We start from the raw sequence: 19883 nt of genomic DNA, 5'->3' as shown, positions 1-19883 counted from the left end.
TTCAAACCTTGGTTATGCCTCTTTTTAGTTCTATTTTTCTTTTATTTTTGGAAATATTCACATAAGGCCTATTCTAATCATGCATCAATTCTCATAAAATGACTTAGGGATCCTATAGGTGTTACAGTCCCCCATACCTCATAAAAGTTCATCTTCGAACTTAAAATAGCTCTGAGTACTTTTGTTTCATATCGTCTTCGCGTTCCCAAGTGGCTTCTTCGAACCGTTGATTTTGCCACACGACCTTTACTAAGGGCACCTCTTTGCTCCTTAGTCTTTTGATATCTCGGTCTAATATCTAGACCGGTCGGCTCTCATAACTTAGGTCCACTTGGACTTGCACTGTCTGTGGCTCGATCACTTGTTCTGTGCTAGGAATACATTTCTTCAGCATCGAAACATGGAAGATGTTGTGAATAGCTGACATCTCTTGAGGCAGCTCTATCTCGTAAGCTACCTTGACAACTCTTTTCAGAATTTGATATGGTCCCATGTAGCGCGGGCTTAGCTTTCCTTCTTTCCGAACCTCATCACTCCTTTCATAGGAGCTACTTTGAGGAATACTGAATCTCCAACACTGAATTCAAATGGCCTACGCCGCTTATTTGCATAGTTCTTTTGCCGACTTTGAGCAGTCTCTATTCTTTGGCTGATGTTCTGTATCGCACGAGTGGTGTTGTCAATAAAATCTGTTCGGAAACCCATCTCCTTCTTTTCACCACCTTCGTACCAGCATATAGGGGATCTACATTTCCTCCCGTACAAAGCCTCATAAGGCACCATTCCAATAGTAGCTTGGTAGCTATTATTGTAGGCGAATTCCGCTAAGCATAGATATGGGCACCAGCTCCCCTTGAAGTCTAAGGTGCAAGCTCGTAACATATCTTCTAGTACTTGGTTCACCCTTTCTGTTTGTCCGTCGGTCTGAGGGTGGAAGGTAGTACTGAACAATAGCTTTGTGCCAAGAGCCTTCTGAACACATTCCCAGAAATATGAAATAAAGCGACCATCTCTGTCAGAAATAATGGTCTTAGGAAACCCATGTAATCTAATAATTTCCTTGACATATAATTGAGCCAGTTGCTCAATCGAATAGGTCATCTTGATTGTTAGGAAGTGGGCGGATTTTGTCAATCTATCCACGATTACCCATATGGCATCGTAGTCGTTCATCGTCTTGGTAGTCCCAAGATGAAATCCATAGAAATATCCTCCCATTTTCATTCTAGAATTTGGATTGGTTGCAGTACTCCTCCAAGTCTCTAGTGTTCTGCTTTAACTCTCTGGCAGGTCAGGCAGGTGCCAACGTACTGAGCCACATCTCTTTTCATACCGAACCACCAGAATTTCTTTTTCAGGTCTTGGTACATCTTGGTGGATCCAGGATGCATCGCATAGGGTGTTACATGGGCTTCTTCCAGTATCTTCTTTCGCAACTCTGGATCCTCGGGAATACATAAGCGATCCCTGAGGTATAATATTCCACTGTCAGCGATATGGAATCCATCATTCTTTCCTTCTAAGACCTCTTGCTTGATCCTTTGGATACTTGGGTCGCAGGTTTGCTTCCCCAATATATCGCCGAACAGCGTCGGTGCTATAATCAGGGTAGAGAGCTGTCCAGACATATTTTCGACCCCGTAGCACATAATTTCTCTCAGCTTCCCAATAAATTCAAACATCGGTTCTGCTTCAAGCCGGAAAACCACTTTTCTCTTACGGCACTCTATCGAAGCACTGTACTTGCTCAGGAAATCCATGCCCAATATAATATCATAATCCTGCATGTCAAGCACTATCAGATCACAGTAGAGTTCTCTGTCTGTGATTCTGATGGGTGCGGCTCATAGCATATGAGTAGATGGCATCACTTCTCCCGAAAGTAGGGTAGTTAAGAACTTGCGATCTAAGGCTTGTGGTGGCATGTCTATCTTCCTTGTGAAAGGTGTAGAGACGAACAAGTGTGTTGCCCCAGTATCAAATAATACAGTAGCATGCTGACTGAAAATAAATATCTGACCTGTGACCATGGTAGAAGCATTCGCCACATCTTCTTTGGTGAGGGAGAAGATCCTGGCATTCATCGTAACTGGCAGAGCTTCCAGTCTCTCTTGGCTTATCAAAGTCCCTTCTATAGCAGCCTGCATCTGGTGTAGCTGTGGGGGACACCTCTGTTCTGGACATACTATTGAGGAGGTGTCTGAATCTGGGTAGGACAGTTTCTTGCCATATGTCCTTCCAATCCACAGTTGTAGCACCTATTTGTGCCTATACGGCATATTCCTGGATGCTTCTTCCCACATGTGGTACACTGAGGGAACGTAGGTTGCTTGCTTGCTGGACCACCCTTAGAGTTGTTCCATTGCTTTCTCTTGCCACTGTGGTTTCCTTTCCAGCTGGTTTTGGTGCTTTGAGATTTCTGCCCTCCTGACTAGGCTTGACTCTTGCCCTCATTCAGCGCCTTCAGATAGTGTTCGGTGATCAGGGCACTGCTGATTAGCTCTTCGACAGTCTGCGGTCTATTAACTCCGCCGACCACATTCAGAGCTATCTCGGGTCTGAGCATCTTCAGCATAAGTCTGACCTTTTCTCTTTCTTGGAGTTCTTCATGCTAAAACGAGCAAGGATCGTATCTATATATGAAGCTTGAGATAGGCACAACATTCTTTTCTTGCGATCCCTTATGACTTTGATCCCAAGAATGTATGCACATTCTCCTAAGTTCTTCATATCAAATTGTTTGGACAACCATACCCTTACGTCCGATAATACCTAGACATTGTTGCCAATTAATAAAATATCATCTACGTATAGTACAAGAAATACCACCATGTTTTGGTTACACTTCTTGTATACAGAAGACTCATCTGGACACTGAATAAATCCATATGATTGGATTACTTCATTAAACTGGATGTTCCAAGACCTTGAACCATGCTTCAGTCCATAAATGGACCGATTGAGCTTTCAACCTAGATGCTCTTAGCCCTTTTCAATGAACCCTTCTGGTTGCTTCATATGGATGTTTTCTTCAAGACTTCCGTTAAGGAAAGTTGTCTTGACATCCATTTGCCAAATCTCATAATTCATATGAGCGGCAATGGATAAGAGTATCCGGATAGACTTAAGCATAGATACCGGCGAAAAAGTCTCCTCATAATCGATTCCCTCTTTCTGAGTGTACCCTTTCGCAACAAGCCTTGCTTTGAAGTTTTCTACCTTCCCATCTGTCCCTCTTTTCCTTTTGTAGATCAACTTGCATCCAACGGCTTTTACACCATCAGGTGGTTCTATAAGCTCCCAGACCTTATTAGAGTGCATAGACTCTATTTTAGAATTCATTGCCTTTTGCCAAGATACTGCATCTATATCTTGGAGTGCTTCATCATATGTCCAGGGATCAGGTTCATGTTTACCCAGGATCAAGTCCAAAGGCTTTCCCAAAAACATGAATCTTCTGCCTTACAACCCTCCTACTACGACGAGACACCGTCTGTGGTTGTGTATCATGTGTGACACGTGTTGCAGTCTCTTGTGGTACTTCATCTTGTACTGTTGTTACTGAAGTAGACATGTCCTCTCTATGTTCTTCTAGAACAATTTTGCTACTGGGCTTGTGATCCATTATATAGTCTTCTTCTAAAAACTAGGTATTGGTGCTAACAATGACCTTCTGGTCTTTAGGACTATAAAATAAATCACTTTTCGTTCCTCTGGGATAACCCACAAACACACAAACTTTTGTACGAGATTCTAACTTATCAGCATCTGGTTTCAGCACATGTGCTATACTACCCCAAATCCGAATATGTCTTAGATTGGGCTTTCGCCCATTCCAAAATTCTATGGGAGTAGAAGATACTGATTTAGAAGGTACTAAATTCAGAATGTGCGCTGCCGTTTCCAGAGCGTATCCCCAAAACAAATTTGGTAATTCTGAATAACTCATCATCGATCTAACCATCTCCATAAGAGTCCTATTCCTTCATTCTACCACACCATTCTGTTGTGGTGTACCAAGTGCGGACAATTGGGATTGAATCCCGGCCTCTGATAAGTAATTCCTAAACTCTCCTAAAAGGTATTTGCCACCACGAATACTTTTACCTAGACGTTTCTCCACATCAGCTTTGTACTCTTTGAATTTATCAAAGCACTCAGACTTGCGGCGCATCAAGTAAATGTATCCATATCTTGAATAATCGTCTATAAAAGAGACAAAATATTCAAAACCACCTCTAGCCTGGATAGACATAGGACCACACAAATCAGAATGAATCAATTCTAACGCTTCTTTGGCTCTATACCCCTTGGCCTTAAAAGGCCTCTTGGTCATTTTACCTTCCAAGCAAGATTCACAAGTTGGAAAATTTTCCAACTCTAATGAACCCAAGAGTTCATCAGCTATAAGCCTTTGAATCCTACTTAAGTTAATATGACCAAGCCTTAAATGCCAAAGATATGCTTGGTTCATCTCCGAAGGTTCTTTTCTCTTATTGGAATTAGAAGATGTGTTATTAATTTCCAATTGTTGCTTTGTGGGAGAAATTGGATTTAAAGTATATAAATTACCAACCAATGCACCAAAACAGATAATAACCATATTTCTCTTTATAACCACATTGTTATTAAAGGAAATAGAATATCCATCCAAATACAGTTTAGAAACTGAAATTAAATTCTTTCTAAAACTAGGTACATAAAGATAATTTCTTAAAACCAATTTTCTATTCCTATCAAAAAATAAGTAGACGTCTCCCACTGCAACAGCCGCCACCTTAGTAGCATTGCCCATGTAGACGGTAATCTCTCCTTTAGATAGTCGTCGGGTTTCCTGGAACCCCTGCAAGGAATTGCAGACATGATCAGTGGCTCCCGTATCTACACACCAGGTGCTGGTAGATAACACTGCTAAACATGTTTCAACAACTAGAGCATGAGATATACCTTTATTGTTCTGATTCCTACGAGGACAGTCCGCCTTCCAATGCCCTGTTTGCTTACAGATGAAACACTTGCCTTTCGACTTCTTTATTCCAGCTTTTTATCCTGTACTCTGAGGTTTATTCACCTTCTTTGCTGAAAAGACCTGTTTCTTCTTCTTCTTGCCTTTCGGCATAGAAGTAGAACCATTTTCAGCATAGTGAATCTAAGAACTTTGACAAAATATACCTTCTACTGCCTGTAGTTCTGTCAGAAGTTCCGCCAACGTATACTTTCTTTTGTTCATGTTATAGTTCAGGCGGAACTGCTCAAAACTTCTGGGTAGCGTTTGGAGAATTATATCGACTTGGGTTTCCCTATCGATTTCTCCTCCAAGAACTTGTATTTCGTTCAGATAGGCCATCATTTTGAGGATATGATCCCTTACGGGTGTCCCCTCAGATATGGTGGCTGTCATTAGCTTTCTCATTGCCTCTTGCCTAGCAGTCCGACTCTGGTGCCCAAAGAGTTCTTTGAGATTGTTCATTATATCATAAGCTGTTGGTAAATATTGATGCTGATGTTGCAATACATTTGACATTGATGCCAAAATGTAACACCGCGTCATCTCATCAGCTTTTACCCATTTCTTATGATACTCAATCTCCTCTGGGGTAGAGTCACCGTCAGGTGCATCAAGGCAAGCCTCAGTCAGTACAAACTTATAGCTTTCAGCAGTAAGGACAATGTCCAGGTTTCTTTTCCAATCTATGTAGTTGGGACCAGTAAGTTTGTTCTCTTTTAGTATAATGGCCAGTGGGTTGAAAGTCATCATAAGAATCACAAAAATAACTTTGGTCAGGACTCTAAATTTAGAATAATATTGATTCCTCAAATAATACTATTTTAAATTAACCAACACCTCAAAACACCGTGAATTTTGTATGCCACGATAGTGTGAATGTATACAAATTCAACATTTGTAAAAGGAGGGTGTAACCCATTAATTTTATTATCTTGTCAACCTAACTTTTTGACAAATAAAATTAATAGTTGGTTTCCTTCGGTCACACAAATAATAGCAGTGACTCCGATGGGGAGGATACTATTAGACGTGACTAAGTGTATACCATTACTTGACACTAAGTCCATTAATAAGATTGTGCCCCTTCCGATGGGGAAGATCACACGCTCTTAATTAATTTCCTATAGTCATCCAAAATAGAAGTTTGATCTAGTGATCCGCAAATAAACTCATCCGATATGGAGGAAGGCACTCAGAGCCAACGCGCAAGTTTGTTTGCATCACTTACAAACCAGTAATGGAGACCGTGGAATTTATTAAAATAAATCCCTCTCCCATTAGTTATTTAAAGTGAGGAATTTTAAACTATCCTTAGCATACATCACATGCATATACACACCTCACAGTAAATAAAAGCAATAAATATGGAAATTATTTTCCAACTATTATGGCCTTTTTCTGTTATTATCCTCCATGTGCTTCAACCCTAGCGGCTGCCATCTTTAGCCACTGCCATCGGGTCGATTTGTCGCATCCATCTTGCTTCTTATTCCGCTGCGCCTTTGGTGCTCCAATAGTACCATGCCTCGCAAGAATCTGATCCGCAACAAAAAAATAGAATTTTACATATATCGATCCTATATTACACGAGGGAATGTACATGTAATCTAAATCAAAAATAAAATTACAAAATCCTAGGGCTAATACAGCTCCTGATGTATTAGTTACATACAATCATGTACACACAAAATATTGCCCTTGACATGTCCAAGGGTCCAATCACACACAACATCTATAAGCCATAATAGTTAGAGCCTGCAACCAAAGAGTTAGCACATCCTACTATTATCCTGCCTAAATTATGTATGACATGTGCATAATCTATTTGAATTCTAAACACACAAAGGCAAACCCTAGCTCTGATACCAATTGTTGGTTAGTCCTAGGAAAACGTACCGGTTCCACTGTACAAAAATTTTTGTACAAGTGTCGAACCTTTCCTTAAATAACCTATTGTGTTCTTTAGAAGTTAAATTAGGAATCACAGACGGAACTTAACATCATTGATTCCAAATTTAACTTATCTGTTCTTAATGGTTTAGATTTAAATCGCAAGCAGAACTTAACACTATTGATTCAAATCCACCTATGTTATTAATTCCATTAAATATTAATTTCTAAAATTGGCTTCCAGGACTGCATGGCGAGGCACATGGCCTTCTTGGATATGGGAGCAACCACCACTGCTTAGACAAAGCCTTTTAAGGAAAGCTAATATTTAATTTCCTTAAATAACTCTAGGTTAACCAAAAAGAACAATCGAATCACAAATTCAAAAAAGAAGAAAACACAAACTCGAAAAATAAATTCGATAAACTAGATCTAATTGCCTCTTGTATTTAGAATTCTCACAAAGAAAATAACTAGTATGATGCGTAAGAAAATTACTAGTTATACCTTCTCTTTGTAAGCTAATGACCTTGAGATCTTCTGCCGTATTCCTCGCCTCGCCTTGGACGTCGTGTGGGTGACGATCCTCCAAGATGAACACCACCCAAAAGCTTCTTCCTCTTCTTCTAAAATCCGACCACCACCACCACCAAGGAGAAGAGAGCAAAAGGGAAAAGAGAAGGGAGAGGGTCGGCCACACCAAGAGAGTCTCCAAGCAAGAGAATAAGAGTTATATCTCATGAGGCCTCCTCACCCCTTCTTTTATATTACTTGCCCAAGGTAAATAAGGAAAAACTTTTTACAAAAAATAAAATCATCCTCTAGTTTTTCCTTTTCCTTTTTATTTTTCCTTTTCTTTCCTCTTGATTAAATCAATCACCAACATTAATTTTGTGATGATTTTTTTAATTTAATTATGGTCGGCCCCTTGCTTGGGCACCAAGCAAGGTGGTCAGCCACCTCATCAAGAGAAAAGATAAAAAAATAAAATTTTAATAAAATTTTGTAAGCCATTATAAAATTTTACAAGCTCTCTCCTAATTTCCTAAAGTGGGAGTTAAAAAAGGAAAGTTTCTAAAAATTAAAACCATGTTTTAAAATTTAGAACTTCTCTTATAAAATTTCCTTTTTTAACATGATGATAGAAAATTTTAATTTTAAAACTTATCTTCCTTTTTTTTAAACCATGAGGATGGTTAAAAAAGGAAAGTTTTAAAACTTTTAAAACTCTCTATTAAAATATGTGGCCTAATTCAAATAAGGAAAGTTTTAAAAATTAAAATCTCTCTTTTAAAACTTATAGTTTTCTACAAAGAGAAGATTTTAAAAATTCAAAACAACCCTCCCTTTTTAAATTATTGTGGACGGCCCCGTCATGCTTGGTCACCAAGCAAAAGGCCGGCCCCTATAGAAGAGGATGTGGCCGGCCCTTGCTTGGTCATCAAGCATTGGATCGGCCTACTTCTTGGACACCAAGAAGAGCCTTACATTTGGATGGACTTGAAGCTATAATGAGGCTACGACAAGGACCTAGAGGAGAAATTGGTTTTGGCCTTCCGATGAGCTTGAGTATCCCGTGTTCGCCCCAAACACACAACTCAAGTTCATCGATAATAACTCATTCCACTAGAGAGTTATTATCGCACTACCGCACCAATCCCAAATTACATTATGAGCTCCTTCTTATCATGAGTGTGTTAGTCTCCCTGTGTTTAAGATTACGAATGTCCATTAATTAAATAAGTTACTGACAACTCACTTAATTAATATCTAGCTCCAAGAGTAGTACCACTCAACTTCATTGTCATATTGGACTAAGTCCACCTACAGGGTTTAACATGACAATCCTTATGAGCTCCTCTTGGGGGCATTCTCAACCTAGATAACTAGGACACAGATTCCTTCTACAATCAACAACACACACTATAAGTAATATCATTTCCCAACTTATCGGGTATATTGATTTATCGAGCTAAACCTCACCCTTTGATAAGTCAAAGAAATAAATATTAAATATATGTGCTTGTTATTATATTAGAATTAAGAGCACACACTTTCATAATAACTAAGGTCTAGTTCTTTTATTAAGTCAGTACAAAAAGAACTTACCTAAAATGGTCCTACTCAATACACTTACAGTGTACCAGTGTAATTTATTATTTAAGATAAACTAATACTTAATTACACTACAACTATTCCGATGGTTTGTTCCTTTCCATCTTAGTGATGAGCAACTGTTTATAATTTATAAAGAACCGTCAATATGATCTACTGTGTGTGACACCACACACCATGTTGTCTACTATATAAATTAATTAAACAATTACATTTAACAAATAAATGTAGATATTGACCAATGTGATTCTTTTATTTCAAAAATAAATGTTTACAAAAGCTAGGCTTTTAGTATACACTCCAACAATGAGAACGCTGGCGGACGAGAAGGAAGCATACGACGATTCCAAGGGACGAGAAGCCAGAGCGGAAGCCCACTCGAGAAGATTGAAAGTTGGGTTCGGGTGAGCCCTATTCCGGATGGCAGATATCACCCAAGCGATTGAAACCCAAGCAAAAGACCCGGACTGAGGCGAATGGAGCCGGAGCAGAAGACCCGGGCTGAAAAAGTCAATGAGGTTGACTTTTCCACCCAGGGCGCCAGGAACAGTCCGGGGCGCCCAGAGTTGGACTTTATCCAGATAACGGTCAAACCATGATCCATATAGGGGATAAAATTTTATCCCCCCAGGGCGCCTGGAACCCTTCGGGGCGCCCCGACCAAGGCTATAAATACAGCCTTGGTCCATAAGCTTTTAATCAACTCAAGCAATTCATTTCCAATACTTGTACGCTTTATTTCTAGATTTGCTTCTTTGTTTTTGCACTTCACTGCTATAAGAAGCTTCTCCACCTGAAGGAGATATTTAGTGCTGCACTTTTCTTGGATTAACAACCTCCCCTGTTGTAACCAAGTAAAAATCCTCTTGCCTCTTCTTTCTGTTCTATTTAGTTAATTTATTTTATGCAAGTGTTATTCTGTCGAAAGTTTGAGAAGGGTTATTTTTATTTTTTCAAGCTATTCAACCCCCCTTCTAGCCAGCCCCAGCGGTCCAACAGCTGATTCTTCAAAGTGAAATAATTCTCTAAATCATGAGTATTAGTCAGATGATATGTACATCATCTTTGAGGAAAATGTTGAGGAACTCGCACGTGTTGCACTGCTTAGGGTTGTGGCTCGAGATGACGATGGGGCAGGTCCACCCGAGGTCCTTTAGGAGGCTGAGCTGGTCCTCCCAGGCGAGCTACTACTGGAACCGGTACAGGCGCATTAACCTCTTTCCTGCGGGAGCTTGAGCTTCTTCCACATTGATAAATTTTGAAGCTCGTTCAATTAATATATCAAAATTAGTAGGAGGATTCCTAACCAAATCCTTGAAAAAGTCATTATCATTAAACCCCTGAGAGAAGGTGCTTACCATGATCTCTATAGTGGTCGATGGAACATTAATAGCCACTTGATTAAATCTCTTAATATAAGCCCTGATAGACTCTTTAGAACCTTGCTTGATAGAAAAGAGACTCCATAGAATTTTGTGGCACCTTCGATTGCTAGAAAAATGATGCAAGAATACCTTGCAAAAATCCTTGAATCGACAAATAGAATTCTCCGGCAGTCGCTTAAACCATCTCTGAGCTGCTCCTCTAAAAGTAGTAAGAAACATTTGACATTTGACTCCATCAGTGAATTGTTGGAGAAGCGCTGCATGCTCAAACTTGAGAAGATGATCTTCAGGATCAGTTGCCCCCGAATATTCTTTGACATTTAAGTTCTGATAATGTTTTGGCAGCGGATCATCTAACACCCATTGAGAGAATGGAGTGACAATCCTTTCAGGAGAACTATCACTAGCTATCACCTTCCCCTTTCTCTTTTCCTTTACAGGGGTTTCTCCAGAGGATTCCTGAAGGGCTTATTTGCGTCCACCTTGTTCTAAAGGTGTTCGAAAGTAAGCTTTAGGATGATGAGTGGGAGATAGAGGAGCAGAGAACAGATGAGCTGGACCTCCTCCTTTAATTTCCCTTTCTCAATGGTGGGAAGTCGCTGACATCGCCGAAGGTGGCACCACAGGAAGCTTGCCACCAGTATTCACTTGTTGTTAGTGTTGCTATAGTATCTTTTGTACTCTGGTGTTGATGAGCAACTCCAGATCATCTTGCGATATAGTGATGGTGTTGGGTTTACCAGCTTCCTCCATCTTCGTAGTCTCATATTTAGGTGAATAGTTCCCACAGACGACGCCAGATTTGATCCTATCTGAGATCTGCAAGGATGAGCACTGGTTCTAATGAATGATGATGACCTCCAATGAAGACGAACTCCGACGATTTGAAGAAACTCCTCCTCCTATGCACAATGAGATGAGCCAACAAAGCATTAGCTATCTAAGATCAGGGTGGAGATCCCTGGCTAGACCCTCTGATGCTCAAGTCAATTCCTCTCAAAGATGGTAGAAGAAGAAGAAGAACAGTAATTGAAGTGAAACAGAGTTCAAATGCTAGAACTTGCGTACCTTGCTAACGGAGAATATCCCCCTTTTTATACCACCTCGCATGACCTCTGTAGTCGTTAGGTGGTCTCCGGTTCATTAGAGTTTGTTTAGGAGATGAATTCATCTTCTATACTTCGTTCAATAATCCTTTAAGGAATCTTTTCTGTACCCTAGATGTACTCGTTTTGTCGTTTATGATTCGTATTAATAATGAGGACTCGTTATCATAATTGAAGAAGTTTCTAGAAGATATTTTCTGTCAAATAATCTATTAAGCATGTTTCGGTCGGTCGTTTAGGTCGACCGCATATACTATTAGGAATGCCTTTCGCTAAATATATTTCAGCCAATTGTTTAAGCCGGTCATATATACTGTTCAGATCACCTCCTGCTAAATATGCTTCGACCAGTCATTCAAGCTGGTCGTATATACTGTTTAGATTACTTTCTGTTGAATATGCTTCGACCGGTCGTTCAAGTTGGCCGTATATACTTTCAAATTACTTTCTGTTGAATATGCTTCGACCAGTCGTTTAAGCCGGTCATATATACTGTTCAGATTACTTTCTACTGAATATGCTTCAACCGATCATTCAAGTGGATCATATATACTGTTCAGATTTCCTTCTGTGAAATATGTCTCGGTCGATCGTTCAAGCCGGTTGTATATACTGTAAAGAATACCTTCCATTGATCCTTTCCTTATACTCGGGCGGGCTTTGCCCGGCTGAGCATATATGAGTGGGAGGGAGGGAGCTCGGCCTATGGTCAGCCGGTAAGATGATAAGAATATTATATAGGGCTAAATGTCTTTATGCTCGGGCGGACTTCGCTTAGCCGAGCATATATGAGCACATGGGTGCTCGCTCGGCCTGTGATCGGCTGGTAAGATGATGAGAATATTATATAAGGCTAAATGTCTTTATGTACGGGCAGGCTTTGCCCGATCGAGCATATATGAGCGCGGGAGCACTCACTCGGCCTACTATCGGCCGATAAGATATTGACGATATTATATAAGGCTAAGTGTCTTTATGCTCGGGCGAGCTTTTCTCGGTCGAGCATATATGAGCGCGAGGGTGCTTGCTCGGCCTGCTATTGGCCGATAAGATGATGAGAATATTATATAAGGCTAAATGCCTTAATGCTCGGGCGATCTTTGCCTGGCCGAGCATATATGAGTGCGAGGGTGCTTACTCAGCCAGCGGTCGGCCGGTACTAGGCTGAGAATATTATATAAGGCTAAATACTTTTATGCTCGGGCGGGCTTTGCCCGGTCGAGCATATATGAGCACGGGGGCGCTCACTCGGCCTTTATGCTCGATCGATAGTAGGTCGAGTGAGCGCCCCCCCCCCCTGCGCTCATATATGCTCGACCGGGCAAAGCCCGCCTGAGCATAAAGGTATTTAGCCTTATATAATATTCTCAGCCTAGTACCGGCCGACTGCAGGCCGAGTAAGCACCCTCGCGCTCATATATGCTCGATCGGGTAAAGCTCGCCCGAGAATTAAGGCATTTAGCCTTATATAATATTCTCATTATCTTATCGGCCAATAGCAGGCCGAGTAAGCACCCTCGCACTCATATATGCTCGACTAGGCAAAGCTCGCCCGAGCATAAAGGCACTTAGCCTTGTATAATATCCTCAATATCTTACTGGCCGGCAGTAGGTCGAGTGAGTGCCCCCGCGCTCATATATGCTCGACCGGGCAAAATCTGCCCTAGCATAAAGACATTTAGCCTTATATAATATTCCCATAATCTTACTAGCCGATCACAGGCCGAGCGAGCACCCATGTGCCCATATATGCTCGGCCGGGCGAAGTCCGCCTGGGCATAAAGACATTTAGCCCTATATAATATTCTTATCATCTTACCAGCTGACCATAGGCCGAGCGAGCTCCCTCGCGCCCATATATGCTCAGTCGGGCAAAGCCCACCCGAGTATAAGGAAAGGATCAATGGAAGGTATTATTAACAGTATATACAGCCGGCTTGAACGATCAGCCGAGACATATTTCATAGAAGGTAATCTGAACAGTATATATGATTGACTTGAACGACCGATCGAAGCATATTCAGCAGAAAGTAATCTGAACAGTATATACGACTGGCTTGAACGACCGGTCGAAGCATATTCAACAGAAAGTAATCTGAATAGTATATACGACTGACTTAAACGACCGGCCGAAGCATATTCAATAGAAAGTAATCTAAACAGTATATACGACCAGCTTGAATGACTGGTTGAAGTATATTCAGCAGGAGGTGATCTGAACAGTATATACGACCGACTTAAACAATTGGCTAAAATATATTTAGCAAAAGGCATTCCTAACAGTATATGCGGCCGACCTAAACGACCGAACGAAACGTGCTTAATAGATTATTTGGCGGGAAATATCTTCTAAAAGCTTCTTCAATTATGATGATGAGCCCTCATTATTAATATTAATCATAAACGACAAAATGAGTACATCTAGGGTACAGAAAAGATTCCTTAAAGGATTATTTCACAAAGTATAGAAGATGAATTCATCTCCTAAACAAACTCTAATGAACCGGAGGCCACCTCATGACTACAGAGGTCACGTGAGGTGGTATAAAAAGGGGGATCTTCTCAGTTAGCAGGTACGCAAGTTCTAGAATCTGAACTCTGTTTTCACTTCAATTACTGTTCTTCTTCTTCTTCTTCCATCTTTGAGAGGAACTGACTTGAGCATCAGAGGGCCTAGCCAGGGATCCCCACCCTGCTCTTAGATAGCTAACGCTTTGTTGGCCCATCTCATTGTGCGTAGGAGGAGGAGTTTCTTCAAATCATCGGAGTTCATCTTCATTGGAGGTCATCATCATTCATCAGAACTAGTGTTCATCCTTGCAGATCTCAGATAGGATCAAATTTGGCACCGTATGTGGGAACTATTCACCTAGATCTGAGACTACGAAGATGGAGGAAGCTGGTAAACCCAACACCATCACTATATCGCAAGATGATCTGGAGTTGCTCATCAACACCAGAGCACAGAAGATACTATACCAACAGTAACAACAAGTGAATACTAGTGGCACGTTACCTGTGGTGCCACCTTCGGCGATGTCAGTGACTTCCCACCATTGAGAAAGGGAGATTAAAGGAAGAGATCCAGCTCATCTGTTCTCTGCTCCTCTCTCTCCCACTCGTCGTCCTAAAGCTTAATTTTAAACACCTTTGGAACAAGGTGGACGCAGAGCAACCCTTCAAGAATCCTCTGGAGAAACCCCTATAAAGGAAAAGAGAATGGGGAAGGTGATAGCTAGTGATAGTTCTCCTGAAAGGATTGTCACTCCATTCTCTCAATATAATTGCACATGTAGAGATAATCATAAGTTGTGATCTAATTACAAATTCTCTCATGCTATGAATTATATTACAAATATTCAGTAAATAAATTTAAGACTATTTAAACATATAATATGTACTCAAATAGTGAATCTATATTTATCAAATAAATAGTAAAATCATAAGGTGATTATTTTAGGGCATCCCTAAAAATCTAACACTCCCACTTGGCCTAATGTCAATCACCACAGTGTCCTAAACTATGCACATGAACGTGACTCTTAAACTTGCATTATGGTAGAGCCTTTGTCAAAGGATCCGTTAGGTTCCTTTTAGCGAGAATTTTCTCGAGTTGCATTTTTCCTACTAATGATCTCCCTGATTGGATGATAGCGGCGAAGCATGTGTTTGGATCGCTAATGAGACCTAGGTTCCTTTGCTTACACAATGACTCTAGTGTTGTCACAACAAATAGGTAATGCTTCAACAGTCAATGAAACCACACCAAGTTCAATAATGAACTTCTTGATCCAAACTGCTTCCTTTGCTGCTTCCAAAGCTGCAATGTATTCTATCTCACAAGTAGAATCTACAATAGTATCTTGCTTGGAACACTTCCAACTAATTGTGCCTCTATTTAATATGAATATAAATTCAGATTAGGATTTGAAGTCATTGTTACACTTCCTCAAGTGCACGGATACATCGTGAGTAATAAAAGATTATCAATCCCACGAGGACTGCTTATAAGCACTAGCGATTGTTCACGTAGAATTAGCTAAATTACCGATGGTTGTAGGTGAAATATTTCTTAAGAAGAAAAGAACTTGGGAAGTAGATGTGAGAACTAGTGAGAGAGAAAGAGAGAGTTTTACTCGGCTTGGGAAGAGTTCTAGGAGTTCGGTTTCATTGTGGTGGTAGTTGATGTATCATGTTCTATCATTTCCTCATTGTCAATTAACACGTACTCGTCGGAAGTTCAAGTTTCTACCCTTAAGCACTAAACAAAGATGATTCTTGTGAAATCTTGTTATGGTTAACCCCTATCACTAGGGCACATCGGTAGATCACAAGAATGCGAATCTAATCAGTATCATTAAGGATAGAGATAGGGGTTTGGTTTAATTTCCTACTTTCTTGTGAGGAATTGCCTCTCCTTTCAAGGGAGTATCCTAGATATCCGTAAATGGGTTATCCTTGTCACTAGGGCCCCTCGGGTATATAATCTAAGAACCTATCTTTATGAAATTAACAATTTCTACACAATCAATTAATACGACATGATAATCTGCAAGTTTCATGCATATCAAATAGAAACAAGATAAGTGAAATCATTCAATGAGAAAAAGGCATAAATATGAGTCTTATATCAATACCTATCCACAACTACTCCCTAATCCTAGAACAAAGAATCTACTCCAAGGACGCGGGAGAAAACCCCGAAGACATAGTATAATTAGACATATAATCCCAAACAACAAAAGAGAGGGAAAAGAGATGCTTATTCAATGTCGTCCAGTGATCTTCGAATCCAATCCTTTGCTTCTAGAGTTGATGCGGTGATGGAGGTGATCTAGGATCATCGAACGAAGGTCCGGGATGGTGTGGAACGGTACCAAGGTATATCTCTCTCTGACGGCTCACCCCCCCCCCCCCTCCCTACTTCGGAGAAGGGTTAAAGGCCCTTTTTATAGACTAAGGCACGGGCGCCACACAGCCCATGCCACGGTCGTGCGAGATCCGCACGGCCAGCTCCTCCCTCTCTTCTGGTGGAGTGGCACGGCCGTGCGAGATCCGCACAACCAACTTCCTCTTCCCTTCAGGTTGAGTGGCACGGTCGTGCAAGATCCGCACGGCCGTGTCTTCCTTCAGCTCGGGTCTGCATTGCACAGCCGTGTGAGGTTCACATGACCGTGTGCTTCTTGGCTACTGGTCGTGAGGCACGGTCGTGTGCTGCTCTCTCTCTGGAATGGTCACACGGCTGTATAGGGTTGCACGGTCGGTGTCAAGTGGCTCCCTGCTTTGCTCCGATGTGTCGACAATCACTGTTTTTGCTCCAAAAGTTATCCCTATCGACACAAAACCAAACAAAGAGCAGATCTCCAACAAAAGAGTAATTAATGTAGAATAAAAAATAGGAGAGATGATTGTGTAAAGAATATATGCAAATTAAGTAAGTGAATGTGTGTTAAAACATGCATAAATGATCATAATATCTACGCACATCACACCCCCAAACTTGAACCTTTGCTTGTCCTCAAGAAAAATGTTGCAATCTATGTCCATGAGTTCCTATAGTGTATCATAATCTCTAGTGTATTCGCCTAACTCTATCAATTAGTTTCATTGATTAGCATGATTGTGGAGTAACCCAAGTATGGCCTAAGCATAAGTTCTTTGTGCTCGGTGCAATAAGTGACTCAAACTCTTCAAGTTTTAATTTTTGTCCTAGTCAAGTCATCATACAATTGAGTTCCTAATGTTCCCGGTGATCAGCACTTACCTGCCACACACTTGGTTCATTTTCCTTAAATTACACAAGGTCTCAAAGAATACTACTCGGAATAAAGAGAAACATAACATTTATTTCCCCAGTAACCTAACTCGATCTCAAAGGGGTAAATTGTTAGTTTCCACTCACGATAACTATTTTTTATCCCTTATTCAACTCTTTTTTTTAAGCGCCATAGAAGTGTAGCACTAATCACAAATGCATGATGCAAATGTTGGGATTTAGATTTTTCTGAATGAGCTTCCATGATCCGAGGACATCTAGTAACCAAAATGTAACTAAGGAATCCCCATGGGAACACAAGTACTAAACAAATTGGATGAATCATAACTATTTCAAAATATTGTTGAACCCTATGGTTGTTTTGATGTGATCAACCAAGTTGATTAGGTCCTACTTTGTATTTAATCCCTGTGTCTGAGTGTGCAAGAGCTTAGGAGCACAGGAAGTCGAGCGAAAGGCACAGCTAGCGAGAAGGATGACACAGGAAGGGAGCCGACGGGCTCGGTGCATCTGAAGGATGAGAGAGCTGCGGAAGAGTACACCGGTGGGTGAGAAGAACGTGCACGGCGTTCGAGGGATGTTAAGCCAGGGAGAAAGACTGCTCAGGGAGAAGGCTGGAAATTGGGTTCGGGTGAGCCCTATTTCAGTTGAACGGAATCACCCAAAAGAATGGAGCTTCAGAAGTCAAAGCGAAGGAAGAAGTGTGCTGGAGTTCAAGCTCAAGGTGCCCTCATTGGGCATTGAAGGCGCCTTCACCTTGAAGGTGCCTTCAATGCCTGTTGGAGGTGTCTTGGACTAGGCCAAAATGGTCATTGAGCTTTCGGATAAATTTTTATCCACCCACTCGATGGAGGCGCCTTTGACCCCTATTAGAGGCGCCTTAAACCCTCGAGATGGATTTTCCAGAGGCTATATAAAGGCCCCTGAAGATAGGAATTAAACATCAACTCAATATTCAACTCTGTAATCAATTCCTAGCAACTTGTGAGCATTCTAAGTGTGTAAAATGGCTTCTCCGCCTACAGTGAAGGAGACTTTGCTAGTGCGATCTTCGACTACCTTGGATTAACAACCGTCTTAGTTGTAACCAAGTTAAACTTCGGTCTCCTCTTTTATTTATGTTTTAATTTTATTATTGTCGCTGTATTTTTGAGTTGAAAGCTTTGAGGAGGGTATAGTTTAATTTTGCAGGCAATTCACCCTCCTCTTGCCGGCCTCCGTTGCACCAACAAATATTTCCACTATTCAAGCTTAAGTGAAGTGAAAGTAAGATCCTTAATGTTAGTCCAAGACTTATATTAAACTCCATATAATATTTAACTTATTTCATGCTACTAAAGATAGAGAAAGGAGATACACCAAATATACTAACACTATCTGTACAACACATGAACTAAGAAAATACACATGCTAGTCATTTTGTTATCGGACAAGTCAACAGAAAAAGTAGAAGGTTTGATGCTCTCAAATATGCCTCAAAACTATTTTTTCATTCATTTTTTTCAAAATAAACACAATGAAAAACTACAAGTAAGAAAAGAACATGCAATATGAGACTGAAAGATAAAATGAAATGCAAGTAGATAAAGCATACTAGATAAATATACAAAAAGAAAAAGAAAAGGACTCAACTCAACTCAGGTTGTGCAAACACAACACCCCCCCAGAGTTAGACTTTCATCATCCCAATGAAAGTCAAAATGGTGGCGGGGGAGGGGGATAAGGGGGTCCTCGTCGTGTGTTGGAGGGAAATCTAGGCATACCAAGGAGGTAACCAATGTACTGATGATATTGGTAAAGAGCATCTACTTGTTTTCTAGTAATATTCATATTATCCAAGAAATTCCTCATTCTTTCCTGGTCAACCTCATAATCCTGAACAAATCCTGTCACCTAGCTATAAAAGTCCCTAGTAAACTGAAAATGGTCCTGTACCTCCCTAAACTGGTCGTCCGATAACTTGAAGCGACCCTCCAACAATTGTTGTTGGTGTTAGTTAGAGCCCTAGAGCCAATCATTTGATGATTGTATGGACTCATTGTATCATATTCTTGTATATTAATAAAGGCATTTGTTTGGTTATTATACTTATTTATATTAGTGCCAAATAGACTAAGTATAATAGCGTCCTTGAGTAGAAGGTTCATACCTATATCAATCGATTAGTTGAATCGATAGTGAGATGATATAGGGAACACTACTCTAAATCATTCCTAGTCGAGTATTAACATTCAGGGACAATGTTAATGCAATAAGACTAGCATGTAGGTCAGCTCGATGACTTGATCTCACAAGTCATGGATATAGAGATATTAAGCTAACACATGGGTATACATTGGAGAATGTATACTGAATGACCCGTCATGAGAAAGTATCATGGATCGTTATATGAGTGTCATATACTTTCTCATGTGGCTATTAGTATGACTATTAGTCCTTTGACCTGAAGTCACCATGGATCCCTACATAAGGAGTTATGTACTTTGGTTTCGTCAAACGTCACCCGTAACTGGGTGGACTATAAAGGCGATTACTGGGTATATAACGAATTATGTAGAGGGATGTGAGTGATGTAGATGGGATCTATCCCTCCCATATGACGG

This window comes from Zingiber officinale, chromosome 11A, assembly GCF_018446385.1.
Source record: "Zingiber officinale cultivar Zhangliang chromosome 11A, Zo_v1.1, whole genome shotgun sequence".
Lineage (NCBI taxonomy): Eukaryota > Viridiplantae > Streptophyta > Magnoliopsida > Zingiberales > Zingiberaceae > Zingiber > Zingiber officinale.
The sequence above is the reverse complement of the archived record's forward strand: the minus strand, read 5'-3'. Positions refer to the sequence as shown.